This window comes from Staurois parvus, unplaced genomic scaffold (genome assembly GCF_062004578.1).
Source record: "Staurois parvus isolate SC_StPar_1 unplaced genomic scaffold, SC_StPar_1.0 ptg000014l, whole genome shotgun sequence".
Taxonomy (NCBI): Eukaryota; Metazoa; Chordata; class Amphibia; order Anura; family Ranidae; genus Staurois; species Staurois parvus.
The window spans coordinates 16,742,239-16,757,533 of NW_028317810.1; positions in this window are offsets into that span (position 1 = coordinate 16,742,239).

Sequence of the window (15,295 nt, forward strand, 5' to 3'; positions counted from 1 at the left end):
AGAAAACTGCTGCTTATCCATACTTCCTTGTGGAAAGGGACCTACTCTATCGAGTTGCTCAAGGGGCAGAAGAAACCATTGAGCAACTGGTGGTGCCCAGACCTTACAGGAAGTTGGTGTTGGAGTTGGCCCATGGACACATCCTTGGGGGTCATTTGGGGGCAGAGAAAACACGGGAAAGAGTACTGCAGCGGTTCTATTGGCCTGGGGTCATTAAGGAGGTGGAAAATTACTGTTCCTCTTGCCCTGTGTGTCAGAAGTCGGCCCCTATGCCCCATTTCCGTAGTCCACTGGTACCTCTTCCCATCATTGAGGTCCCCTTTGAAAGGATTGCCATGGATTTGGTAGGTCCGCTGGTGAAATCCGCTAGGGGGCATCAGTACCTGTTGGTCATACTCGATTATGCCACCCGCTATCCAGAAGCAATTCCACTCCAAAATACCTCTGCCAAGACAATAGCTAAGGAGCTATTCCTCGTTTTCAGCCGAGTGGGTATTTCAAAGGAACTGCTGACGGATCAGGGAACCCCCTTTATGTCCCGGGTGATGAAAGAGCTGTGCAAACTGTTCAAGGTCAAACAGTTGCGCACCTCTGTGTATCATCCCCAAACTGACGGGTTGGTGGAAAGGTTCAACAAAACCCTGAAACAAATGCTAAGGAAGGTGGTAGATAAGGATGGAAAGGGTTGGGATTATTTAGTACCCTATTTGATGTTTGCCATCCGGGAGGTACCCCAGTCCTCCACAGGGTTTTCACCATTTGAGTTGCTCTATGGGAGACACCCAAGGGGGCTGTTAGATATCGCCAAGGAAACTTGGGAAAGTGAGAGTTCTCCCCACCGGAGTGTGATTGAGCACGTCGCCCAAATGCAAGATAGAATTGCCCAGGTCATGCCTATCGTAAAGGAACATTTGTCCCAAGCACAGTTAGCGCAGCAGAGGGTGTACAATCGGGGGGCCCGGACCAGGTCATTTGCTGAAGGAGATAGAGTGCTAGTGCTAATCCCTACGGTTGAAAGCAAATTCCTGGCCAAATGGCATGGCCCCTACGAGGTGATTGAGAAAGTGAGTGAAGTGAATTACAGGGTCAGACAACCAGGAAGGCGGAAACCGGAGCAGATCTACCACATTAATCTGCTAAAGGCCTGGAGGGACAGGGAATCCCTAGTTGCTGAGGGTTTGTCACCAGCGCCATCTAACTGCTTGGTTCCGGAGGTTGGAATAGCAGTCACGCTGTCTACAGTTCAAAAACAGGAGGCTAAAGAGTTTGTGCTCCGCAACACAGATGTTTTTTCTGAGCTGCCAGGACAAACCTCGGGGGTGGAGCATGACATTATCACCCCACCGGGTGAAAGAGTAAAACTGAAACCCTATAGAATCCCAGAGGCTAGACGGGAGGCAATACGTGGGGAAGTACAGAGAATGCTAGATTTGGGGGTGATAGAGGAGTCCCAAAGTGACTGGTCCAGCCCCATAGTGTTGGTGCCCAAACCAGATGGGAGCTGGCGATTTTGTAACGACTTTCGACAGTTGAATAAAGTTACAAAATTTGACACCTACCCCATGCCAAGGATAGATGAACTAATCGACCGACTAGGAGCAGCCCGGTACATGACAACGCTAGACTTGACAAAAGGTTATTGGCAAATTCCCCTAGCTAAGTCGGCAAAGGAGAAGACTGCATTTGTAACCCCAGAAGGGTCATTCCAGTATAAAAGAATGCCGTTCGGGTTACAGAATGCACCGGCCACCTTTCAGCGAAAAATGGATCAGATTCTTCGTCCCCATCAGAAGTATGCTGCAGCGTACTTGGACGATGTGATTATCCATAGCGCAGACTGGGCCTCACATTTGCCAAAAGTTCAGGCTGTGCTAGACTCAATACGGAAAGCTGGGTTTACGGCCAACCCAAAGAAGTGTACGATTGGACAGGAGGAGGCCAGGTACCTGGGGTACACTATTGGGAGAGGGGTAATAAAACCTCAGATAAACAAAGTGGAAGCAATACAGAATTGGCCACGCCCAAATAACAAAAAGCAGGTACGGGCTTTTCTAGGAATTGCTGGCTACTATCGGCGATTCATTCCCCATTTTGCTTCTATGGCAGTACCCCTAACCAACCTGACAAAAGGGAAGGAGCCTGTCATGGTTAAGTGGTCCCCTGATGCTGAAGCAGCGTTCCAGTCTTTAAAAAGGGCCTTATGTAGTCAGCAAGTCCTATACTCCCCAGACTTCTCAAAAGACTTTGTGGTCCAGACGGATGCATCCAATGTTGGCTTAGGAGCAGTGCTGTCCCAGGTTTGGCAGGGGGAGGAGCACCCAGTAATCTATCTCAGCCGAAAGCTAAAGTCTCACGAGGAAAATTACGCCACAATTGAGAAGGAGTGTTTAGCGGTGAAGTGGGCCCTAGATTCCCTTCGGTACTATCTGCTGGGCAGACATTTTGACCTGATCACAGATCACGCTCCCTTGAAATGGATGGCTCAAAATAAGGAGACCAATAGAAGGGTAAATAGGTGGTTTCTGGCCCTACAGGAATTTACCTTCACGGTGAAGCATCGCCCTGGTGTTCAGATGGGAAATGTGGATGCTTTATCCCGGGTACATGCCTGCCTGGCTACTGGTGTTACAACCCCAAGGTTGAAACAAGAGGGGGGGGGTATGTGACAGTAGGCAGGTGAAATCACCTGGTTGCGTCCTGGATGGACGATATATTTGTCCAAGGTTCAGGCTTTATGGGGATTTGTACCACTAGAGGGAAGTGCTGAGTCCTTCAGCACTGAGGTAATGAGCCCAGCTGAAGGTAGTGGGCTCATTAAACACCTCTATAAAACCTCCCAGAGTGCTTAGGGAGTTGCTCCACCCTGGAACCAGATCTGTGCCTGAACTGTCTGGGGAGCTGACCTGTTACCTGTGTGCAGAGAGACCAAAGCCTGTGTGGCTAGCCTCCAAGTACTAGCAACTAGGTATAGCAGCAGGCTGTACCTAGTGGGTAGCTAGGGAGAAGCTGTTGTTGCAGTAAGTAGCCAAGTTGGCCAGGATTTATTTTGATGTTTCTTTTTGTTTATCATTTTTTCTGTAAATATTGTAAATAAATTGCACCTGTTTGTTTTCACCTCCACTATTGTTGTGCTGTGCCTATTTTTTGTGTTGTGCACCCATCCAGGGGGTCACACACACCCGCTGCCGAGCTAACCCTGTTACAATATCTAAAGACTCAAAGCTGTTCATATTGACAACCCTGCCGCAGATCTTAATGCCAGGGCAGACTTGGGCATAGAAGCCCAGAAGCCATTGAGAATGCTTTATTTAAAAGGTTGCAAAACCTTCCCAAAAATATCTAGCAGAGACATACTAAAGTAACAAGAGCTCAGTGACCTTCTCTCTTACTCTCACTCTCTTCTGCCTATAGAAGAATAAGCAATTGATAATCTCAAAAGAACTCATGATATCCTTAGCACTGCTAACCTCAAGCTTCACAAAATTATTTCTAACAGTGACAATTTAAGGCCTTTCCCTTTTGACAACCATGCTGTTAGTGTAAAGGGATTCAAGCTAGGAACAGATCTTTCCCTTATGCAGTGCTTTGGAATGTCAAACAAGACACATTCACATTTCAAGTATCAACTTGTGACAGGCCCTTCACAAAATGAGGAATTTTGTCTGCTGTGAACAGCATCTATGATCTTTTGGGTTTCATAGCATCCTTAATTATTCAGGGCAGGGGCGGACTGACAACTCATGGGGCCCCCGGGCAATAGGGCATCATGGGGCCCCTCTGTCCTGGCCCACACTCAAACCACACCCAGAAAAGCCTATGAAAGAAACCAGGGACATCTCATGGGCCCCCTACTGACCCTGGCCCCTCGGGCAGTGCCTGAGTTCCCCAATGGTCAGTCCGCCCCTGGTTCAGGGTAAGATACTTCTAAGACAGCTTACTTCTGAAAACACAGATTGGGAATCCCCATAACACAGAGAGAAACATCAAAGATGATTATCATGGAAAGAATCCTTGAAAGCACTATAACAACATCAGATACTGTGCTCTTACATTCCTGCATCAAATGCAACCAGAAGAAAGATCCATATTTTCACTGATGCTTCCATTGAAAAAATAGCTGCAGTAGCCTACATTAAAGCGGAGTTCCGGTCCCTGCTACATCCCAAAAATAAATACTGTGGCTGCTGACTTTTAATAGTAGGACACCTGTCCACGCATCAAATGCATCCAGCGGTGTCCTCACCCCAGGCCAATTTTTCAATCGGCTGTTGGGTGCTGGTGCTTCGATCTTGAATAAGGGAAACTGGCACTGAACCCTTGAGGCTTCACCGCCAATTTCCTACTGCGCATGCGCAAAGCATTCTGCGTTTTATGAATGGGTTGCAGTCCTCTGGGACCTTGGAAGTGTCCCAGAGGGCTGCTGGGGGTGCCGAACTTCTGGTTGAGTTTGCCACAGCAAACTCAGCCAGAAGTGGGAGCGGGTACCTGTCAAACCAGGTACCTGCTCCCCCCTCCCCTAAAAAGGTGCCAAATGTGGCAGCGGAATGGGAGAGGAGGCAGAAAAGAGGAGCTTCCACTTTTGGATGGAACTCCGCTTTAAAGTTATAAATCCAAGAGACAAAGTAAGTGTGGGCTTGTCTTTGGCAAGGCCAAGCTGGCCTCAAAAAACAGCACATACCATTCCAAGGCTTGATCTCTTTGTAGCCATGTTAGCTGATGAAATTGTTGAGCTTATAAAATGTGAAATAGACTTTGAAATAGACCCTTTTTTCACTTTTACACAGTCAACAAAATAGTGTTGGGATACATACACAACCAAACAAAACAGTTATATGTGGATGTCAGTAAGAGAGTAGAATGCATCAGAAAATGTTTCAATCCCAATCAATGGCACTATGTGCCTATGGACCTCAACCCAGTTGACTGCGGCACTCATGCTGTACCAGCTGCTGCATTTCAGGACATTTTATAATAATTCTTACCTGACTTCTTGAATGATGACCCCATCACAATTCACACTGATTCTGCATTTGAACTTGTTGGTCCTGAGACTGACAATGAAATTAGACCTAATACCATATTACTCAACACATCTGTGAAGTCAAAAGACAAAATTGTCTTTTGTTCTCCGAGCCATCACATAATGTTCCCATGTTGTTACCTTCCCTCCTGAAGAGCTCAATTTAAAGGGAGGTAAGAAGGACTGGTGCATGTTGCTGCCTTCCCCTTTGAAGATAGATGACATTACTTTTACAGTATGTTAATGTTTGCATTATCCTTTCGTATTCTATCCCTTTCTTCCTTTCAGGTGTTCCTAGAATAGAGTTTTCACTAAAAGTATATGTAAACCCTCACCTTGTAAAACAACACATTCAGTTTAAAATAGAAATGAAAGGCAAAACATTTGTGAATACATATAAAAAACTTTCTAAATACCTTTTCCCCTCTTTTTTATAAGTGATCATGTAATCTCTGGTATCAGCTCCATAATGAGCTCAGAGAGTAGAAGCAGCAGCACACTAAACTTCTCAGTAAATGGCTGTGCAGGATTGGGGGGTGTCCGCAGAAGTCTGATCATTGGAGGAGAGCACACTCCGAGAACTGACCACCCTGTGTTGTCCTGGCTAGTGTGGTCAGTGCTTACCCAGTAGACCTCCGGAACCATAGTAACATCAAGCCGGCAAGTTGGTATAGTCCATAAAATCCAAATTTTTATTGACTATATACTAAAACACAAAGGTAACAAGTTAATGTGTTTTTTGGCTGTGACAGCCTTCCTCATAGCACTATGCTATGAGGAAAGCTGTCAGAGCCAAAATGAGTTAGCTTGTTACCAGTGTGTTTTAGTATGTAGCCAATAAAGATTTGGATTTTATGGACTATACCGAGTTTCTGACTTGATGTTACTATGGATCTGATTGAGTACAGGAACACTAGATCTAAAACACAGGTCCTCAGCCACGGAAAGCTGAACCTAAAAAATGCCCTGGTCATGAAGGAGGTAAAACCTTCCGGAGGTCAAGTGTCAGCTTGAGTATTGTATACTTGTTGACACTTGATCTCTGGAAGGTTTTACCACCTTCAAGACCTAGGCATTTTTTGCTATTCAACACTGTGCTACGTTAACTGGCAATTGATCAGTCATGCAACACTATACCTAAATTAAATTTGTATAATTTTTTTTCACACAAATAGACCTTTCTTTTGGTGGTATTTAATCACCACTGTTTGTTTTTTTTTTTTGCTATATAAACAAAAAAATACCAACATTTTTGAAAAAAACCCCCACAGTTTTCTTAGTTTCGGTTAAAATATTTTTCAAACAAAGAATATTTCTTCATAACTTTAGGCCAAAATGTACTCTGCTACATTTCTTTGGTACAAATAACCCAAATCAGTATACATTATTTAGCCTGTGTGAAAGTTATAGAGTCTACAAACTATGGGATATATATTTGAAAATTGTTTAATCCTGATGTACTGACTGCCTCTCTTTTCTTGCGGCCCTAAAATGCCAGGACAGTACAAATACCCCCCAAATGACCCCTTTTTGGAAAGTAGTTCAAGGTATTTAGTAAGAGGCATTGAAAGTTTTTTGAAATTGCAATTTTTGTCAAAAGTATTTTGTAAAATGAAGAAATGAAATGATTTTTTTTTTTTTACATTCTATCATCTATGACTCATTGTTTACGATTGTGATACTGTGATTGGCCACAGCTAATCAAATGGCACAGGGTCCTATGATTGGCCCAGGTACCATGTGATCACTGGTGACTAATCACAGATCACACACAGTAGTAAACAATTATACCATGAATGGATTCCATTCATGACTATTGTTTACTAGGTGACATGTGATTGCACAGTGATTACGTGGTATATCACAGGGGGCATGCACAGTGTGCATGAGTGGGCCAACATATGGATACATCACAGTGCCTGGTCAAGCTGCTGGCCAGCAGTAAAATTACTGTTGGCCAGTCAGCAAGTGGGTAAAAAGGTAAGGGACTGGCAAAAACACCAGGAATTTCCCACAAAGGAAGCAATATAAAGAGAACAGGATACTTTTTCATACAAGTACATGGTACAACAGGCACATATCAGGAATGTGAAATGTTGGGTTTACATATTCTTTAGTGTTTGAACTTGATTTTCAATTGTTTTAATATTGAAATCTTAAGTTTCAATGGGGAGTATCATGTTACACGTGCACTGCTGTTTGTTTGTCATTAAACAATTTTGTCTCTACCTGACTCCAAAGCTAGGGGATGCTTTGTGTAGTTATTCCCACACTTCTTCATGTTGTAGCCTCCATTCACCACATGTACTCGATTCAACTGGAGCTAGACACACTATCATTTTTTGACCTATATGATGTTCCCCTGTTATGATCCACACAAGTTTTTGGATTCAAGTTTTCTATGATCTGCAAGATGTCATTTCGATTGAGTCACTGTCTGCCGTGCTACTGGGGCTGTAAGTTAAGCTATCTCACCTCAACTTGATTAGTTACGGAGGTCACACTTTCAGTGCTTATATTGCGGAAGAAAACAGTGGGTACATGTTTATAAAAAGTGCTGCAGAAAACACACACATGTGGCCAGTGTGCTCATTGAATGCTGTGATCAAGCTGTCATTAGACAGGCTGTAGTGTGGGTTTTGAACAGTTATTGAGTTACAAGAAACTAAGTAGTAATTTTGTGTTAACAATTATGTTATTCTAAGAGTAATCATAAATATATATATATATATATAGTGAGAACTTGCATCAAGTGGTAGAGCTTCTTTAAAGCACACAGCAACTCGCTTCTTTTTAAGGGCCTTTATGCCCAATTTTATTTAAAATTAAGTCCCGTAACATAAGTTTCCCACGCAGGGGTATCCACCATCAAAACAAATGCAACAAATATTCTCCCTCCTGCATTGTACACAGTTTTATGTCTGTCTCCTGCAGACTCTTTCCAAAAATGGCTGTTTTGCACACAGCTAGCCACTAGCACACAGCTACTCTGGCTTCCACCTCTCCTAGGTGAAGCCCACCTGACTCCAAGACAGTGATCTCCTGTCTGCCGAGGTGAAGCCCAGAACCATAGTCAGGTTCTTATTTAAAGCCCTGCACACATCTGTACCATTAGTGTGCTGGGGGTTCAGAAAACATGGACCCAGGATTGGAGATTTCATCCCTCCCAGATCACTTAGAAATCTCCAGGCTCCAGAACCCAAAACGGACTTTACAAATAAATGAGGAAACCAAAAAACCAGTTTCCTCTGCATCAAATTATTATTATTATACAGTATTTATAAAGTGCCAACAGTTCGCTCAGCTCTGTACATTACAATGGGAGACAATACATGAGACAGTACAATAATAATACAATGCGATACACGAGGGGTTCGAGGGCCCTGCTCCTTGGAGCTTACAATCTAGGAGGGAGGGGATAGTGGTACAGGAGGAAAAGCTGTGGGGGATGGAGTGGTAGGAAGAGTGGAGGAGATCGGCAATTAGCAGGGGGCGAGGTAGGCTTCCCTAAAGAGGTGGGTTTTCAGGGTGCGCCTAAAGGAGAGGAGAGTAGGTGATAGTCTGATGGATTGGGGTAGGGAGTTCCAGAGTATGGGTGATGCCCTGAAGAAGTCCTGGAGGCAGGCATGGGAGGAGGAGACCAGGGAACTAGAGAGAAGGAGGTTTTGTGAGGAGCGGAGAGTGCGTTTTGGGTGGTATTTGGATATTAGGTCGGTGATGTAGTTTGGGGCAGTATTATGGACAGCTTTGTATGTCAGTGTTAGCATTTTGAATTTGATCCGTTGGGCAATCGGAAGCCAGTGGAGGGATTGACAGAGGGGGGTGGCGGAAACGCAGCAGTTGGTAAGGTGGATGAGTCTGGCTGCCGTATTCAGGATCGACTGAAGTGGGGATAGCCTGTGGTGAGGCAGGCCAGTGAGGAGGGAGTTGCAGTAATCGAGTTGTGATATGATGAGGGAGTGGATGAGCTTCTTAGTGGTTTCTGGGGTTAGGAATGGGCGTATTTTGGCGATGTTGCAGAGGTGGAGTCTGCATGAGTTTGTTAGCGATTGGACTTGGGGCTGGAAGGATAGATTCGAGTCAAGAATGACACAAAGTACAAATAAACCCTCTGGAGCTCCTCAACCTGTCTGGTTGAGAATCCTGGGTTATAAACTGGATTTCGACCGTGGCAGGATACCGCACTGCCACAATATATATATATATATATATATATATATATATATATATATATATATATATATATATATAAAATGGCCTCATGTGTATTGAAACATATGGTCTCATCTGATGCTATGGAAATTTGGGAACCTTTCACCTTTGCATTCTGTGGTGTGGCTCAAACCAGTTTTGACTAGTTTTGTAGACCACTATATAAATGCTTGTAATACAAAGAGTTAGTGGAGTTCGGCGCATATTAAAGTATGGGTTACATCTGTCGTCTCCAGGAACTCGAGAAAGGGTTGAGAACTCCCCCTGGTCTGGAATGATGCTGTATTTATCTATTTGTTATCATCTGTAATACCTCTTTAAACCAAGCTAAGTAAATTATTTTATTATTATACTTTCGAGTTTGTCTGAAATTATTGTACCATATCAACATATCTGACAGATTAAGCATAGGAACTTTTAAGTAATAAGGCTAACCCCTTATTACACAGGCAAATTGTACAAAGCCAATGAGATGCGCCTTGTGATCACAAGGATGGACAATCACAGAGATTACAAATGTAAGCACTGACTCTTTTATTATTACAAATTAATAAGTGGTTTTATCACGTACCTGGTGATGGAGGCCAATGGAGAGAGGGCTTCCCTTCCAAGAGATACCTCCGTTCTTCGAAGGCTATTTTAATTGCTAACAGTTCCCTATCTCCCACATCGTAGTTCCTTTTGGCTTGGCTCAGTTTTCTAGAACAAAAGGCTATTGGGTGGAGCAGAGCCTTTGGGCCCTGGCGCTGGGAGAGTACGTCTCCTGTAGCAACTTCAGATGCGTCTACCTCCAGGATGAAGGGGAGTGTTGGATTTGGATGCTGTAACACAGGAGCGGAGGTGAATTGATCTTTTAATTACTAGAATGCTTTTTCAGCTTCCTGGCTCCAGCAAAATTGTGTATGCTGGCGGGTGAGTTGAGTAATAGGGGCAATGACTGTGGAAAAGCTCTTAATAAATTTCCTGTAAAAGTTGGCGAAACCCAAAAATCTTTGGACCCTTTTCCTGTCTGAAGGTGCAGGCCAATCCAGGATAGCAGATACTTTCTGAGGGTCCAAGGAGATCCCCTCGGTGGAAATTATGAGCCCCAGGAACTGAATGGACTGCTTCTCAAACTCACACTTCTCTGCCTTGGCTTACAAGCCATGCATCCTTAGAGTGTTTAGCACTTTCCTAACGTAATCCCGATGGACTTCCAGTGAGGTAGAGAAAATTAGGATATCGTCCAGGTAGACGATCACAAAAAGGTCTAGGTATTCTCTAAAGATGTCATTCACAAAATGTTGGAATGTAGTAGGGGCATTACATAGCCCAAACGGCATCACTAAATATTCAAAATGTCCGAAGCGTGTTCTGAAGGCGGTCTTCCACTCATCACCCTCTCTTATACGGACTAAATTGTAGGCCCCCGTAAGTCCAATTTAGTGAAGACTCGGGCTGTTCGAAATCTCTGAAATAACTCGGGCACGAGAGGAAAAGGATACCGGTTTTTGATGGTAATTTTATTAAGTTCCCTGTAGTCAATGCACGGTCTAAGAGACCAATCTTTTTTTTCTACAAAGAAAATACCAGCCCTGGCACCAGAGGAAGAGGGCGGATGAATCCTTTAGCAAAATTCTCGTCTAGATAGTGCCGGAGGGCTTCCAGTTCAAGCTCGGATAATGGGAAAATTCGCCCAAATGGTATTTCTGCTCCTGGGAGTAACTCAATTTGGCAATCTTAAGACCGATGAGTAGGTAATGTGCCGGCCTTCTTTTTAGCAAACACATCGAGGAAGTCATGGTAGGTAGAGGGAACTAGTTGACTGGCCTCTGGTGAAGGTTGGGTTGAGAGACATATGGAAGAATTGGTGGGTGTAGGGGTGCACCACAGTGTTGTAGACAATATTCTGAAGAAAAGATGGTTTCCTTCTTGGGCCAATTGATCTGTGGGTTGTGGGCTTGCAACCAGGGTATTCCTAGGATGGCTGGAAACATAGGGGATCTGATCACGTCAAAACGAATAAACTCCTGATGGCCGGAATCGGTGGTTGCAAGAATAGGAGTGGTTTCCTGGGTAACAGGTCCGGAACTCGGAGTAGTGCCATCCGCAAGTAAGACGTCAAGTCTCTGTTTCTTAGGCATAAGAGGGATGTGTAAGTCCTTGGCCAATTGGATGTCTAAGAAACAGCTAAAAGCTCCCGAGTCAACGACTGCCTGCAACTTGACGCCCCTTCCAGCCACCTGCAAAGACATGGGGAGAATGACATGGGTGGTTGAAGTCCCGGATAGCTGAAGGTACGAAGGATGAGGCTGGCTGGACTTACTTGGGCGTACTGGGCAGTTACACAGGAAGTGGCCTGTGGCCCCACAGTAAAGACAGAGGATGCCTTGCTGTCTGCGTAGCCTTTCTTCCGGACTTAGGGCAGGTCGGAGAAGGCTGATTTGCATAGGTTCTACCTCCGAATTGTTGATGGGTTGCGGAGCAAGGGCAGGAGCTGTTGGTCCTGGAACTTTTGGCAGAACCCAAGTGGGACGAAATCTCTGAGTATGCTCAGCGAGTCTTTCCTGTAGATGCCAATCCAACCGGGTAGCGAGCAGGATAAGATTCTCCAAGGAGGAGGGAGCTTCGACCCTAGCGAACTCGTCCTTGAGGGACTCAGACAGGCCTAGGCGGAACTGGTACTTCAATGCTGCATCATTCCAACCAATGTCTGTAGACAATTTACGGAACTCCACTATGTAGTCCTCCACAGGCTGCCGACCTTGTAGTAGAGCATGGAAGCACTGGAGGTCTTCTGGGGATCGTCGAAGAGGGCAGCCATGGCTTCAAAGAATTCACTCACTGATTTGAGTGCTGGGCTCTTTTTTTCCAGAAGACTATGTGCCCAAGACTGAGGTTCTTCAGACAAGAGGGAGATGATGAACCTGACCTTGACCGCTTCCAGAGAAAAGGTCCTGGGTTGCAGAGCAAAATATAATTCACAGGCATTCTTGAAAGCTCTGAACGTACGTCGATCCCAGAGAAAACGTTCCGGAGTAGGAACTCTGGGTTCTGGAGGTGGTAACACAATAGCAGGAATGGTGGCAGGAGACTGACTGACAGGTGTGGCTACTGGGTTGGAACTGGCGGAGGGATCCTGGTCCACGGAAGTAGAGAGGGAGTGAAGATGCCCTTCTAGCTGGAAGTATCCTTGCTGTAAATCCTTCACTGCTTGGGTAAGTGCCATCATCTGTTGGCACAGGGCCTCTTGTGCGGAAGCACCTCTCTCGGCCTCAGACATACTGGCTGGATGATACTATCACGTACCTGGTGATGGAGGCCAATGGAGAGAGGGCTTCCCTTGCGGCTAAGTTCCAGACTCCCCTGAAAGTGGGACAGTGGGAGTCAGGCCCAAAGTTGCAGAGGTCGCCTGTAGGAGTGCTGGTTGGTGGTCCACTCAGAAGCACAGCTGGTGCACGGAGATAGGTCTGCAGACAGGAGGCGCCTGTGCGTGGTATGCAAGCCCTTCCGGGATTTGGATGTTTACTGGGTAGTTGGTTCAAGCCAAGGTCAGGTACCAGGTGGGAATCAGAGCAGATGTAGTCAGATGGGAAAGCCATCATTCACAGAGGAGCAAGAGAGAGAGAGAGTATCCATAAGCCAAGCTGAGGTCAGATCAGGGGTAAATCAGAGTAGACAGGTCCAGGAGCAAGCCGAGTCGATAACAGGAAATCACAAGTCAGAAACACAGGAAACAGGAACCAGGAACAGGGCACGGGGAGCTAGAGATCATCCAGCAACCAGAAGTGATGAGCCTCCTTATAAAGGCCGTCTGACACCAGACTGAGGCTGATGTGTACTTCTGCAGCCATGTAGAGTATTGGCAGAAATGCCAGATCTTCCAGAACTCCTGCCGTGGAGAGGACCCTGACAGGTTTATTCTGCACAGTAGCATCCATAGGGGTCAGATCATAGTTTTACCCACTGATCTATAAGCCACATTCCCTCATATCTGTACATAAGTGAAAAGACACTCCCTATACAATCTATATACACCGCCTCCTGCCTGTACATGTGTGAATATGACACCCCCTATACAATCTATATACACCCTTCCTGCCTGTTCATGTGTGAATATGGTACTTCTCCTCCAAAGAAAGTATGCACCCCCTCCTGACTGTACAGACAGAAGTATAAAACACCCCCAAGAGTACATTTTGTTCTAAATTTATGAAGAAAGACTATTTATTTAATATGTTTTATAAAGTAAGTAAAAGTTTTTTTTCTCATAATTTTTTAATTTCATATAAAATTATTTGGGTACAGGGTTGCATTACTGAATAAAAACTGAAAAACTGAAAAATGGACCATAAAGGAAGTGGTATATACAGGCTGGTACACAAGTCATTCGGTTCTTGCCAGTGTCAGCGCAGAGCTCTTATCAGCTTTGGAGATCCATGTGCTTTGGGAGGGTCAATAAGGTGCAGAGAATTGAGGGAGAATGGCATGACATTGAAAATAATGGGACGATACCTAGGGGATCTGATTTGCCTTTTGGGTACACAATCTGGCCAGGAGGGTGTCCCCCCACCTGGTCAGCTGCCTTACATTCCCTATTGATACTTCCTCTGAACACCTCACACCCTTGCCAAGAGACATATCCACCCAGGCACCTAACACCACAAGCTGATGGACTACCCCTTTCCCTCTACCGCCTCATGCCCTCCTGTTGACAGCTGCCTTACACCCCCCTTCCGACAGATATCTCTACATGGCCCCATCACACCTTCTGCTAACAGACATCCCCTCAATTGCCAGACACCCCTCTGCTGCCACATGACCCTTGTTGATAGACATCTCCAACAAAAGTCCACCTCTTGGCGTCCCACCATAGACACACATACCAATTCAAACCCCACAGAAATCCCTCTCTGGCCTTCCCACTCACCACCGCTGACACATTGCTCAATGCACCTTTTTCTAAAATATATATCTTGCAGCTGCCTCACAACCTTTCCAGACAAGCATCAGTCCCCTCCCCACCCCTTAATACTCTCCACACCTCTCCCGCACACATTACTTGCTATCATACCCTCCACAATCCTCTCTTGCACATACTGCCTGCTATCTTACCCTCCACAATCCTCTCCTGCATACACTACGTGCTATCATACCCTCCAAAATCCTCTCCTGCACACACTGCCCGCTATCATACCCTCCAAAATCCTCTCCTGCACACACTGCCCGCTATCATACCCTCCACAATCCTCTCCTGCATACACTGCCTGCTATCACACCCTCCACAATCCTCTCCTGCATACACTGCCTGCTATCACACCCTCCACAATCCTCTCCTGCACATTCTACCTGCTATCACACCCTCCACAATCCTCTCCTTCATACACTGCCTGCTATCATACCCTCCACAATCCTCTCCTGCACATACTGCCCGCTATCATACCCTTCACAATCCTCTCCTGCATACACTGCCTGCTATCATACCCTCCACAATCCTCTCCTGCACATACTGCCCGCTATCATACCCTCCACAATCCTCTCCTGCACATACTGCCCGCTATCATACCCTCCACAATCCTCTCCTGCACATTCTGCCTTCTATCATACCCTCCACAATCCTCTCCTGCATAAACTGCCTGCTATCATACCCTCCAAAATCCTCTCCTGCACATATTGCCTGCTATCATACCCTCCACAATCCTCTCCTGCACACACTGCCTGCTATCATACCCTCCACAATCCTCTCCTGCACATACTGCCTGCTATCACACCCTCCACAATCCTCTCCTGCATACACTGCCTGCTATCACACCCTCCACAATCCTCTCCTGCATACACTGCCTGCTATCATACCCTCCAAAATCCTCTCCTGCACATACTGCCTGCTATCACACCCTCCACAATCCTCTCCCGCACATACTACCTGCTATCACACCCTCCAAAATCCTCTCCCGCACACACTACTTGCTATCATACCCTCCACAATCCTCTCCTGCACATACTGCCCGCTATCATACCCTCCACAATCCTCTCCTGCATACACTGCCTGCTATCATACCCTCCACAATCCTCTCCTGCACATTC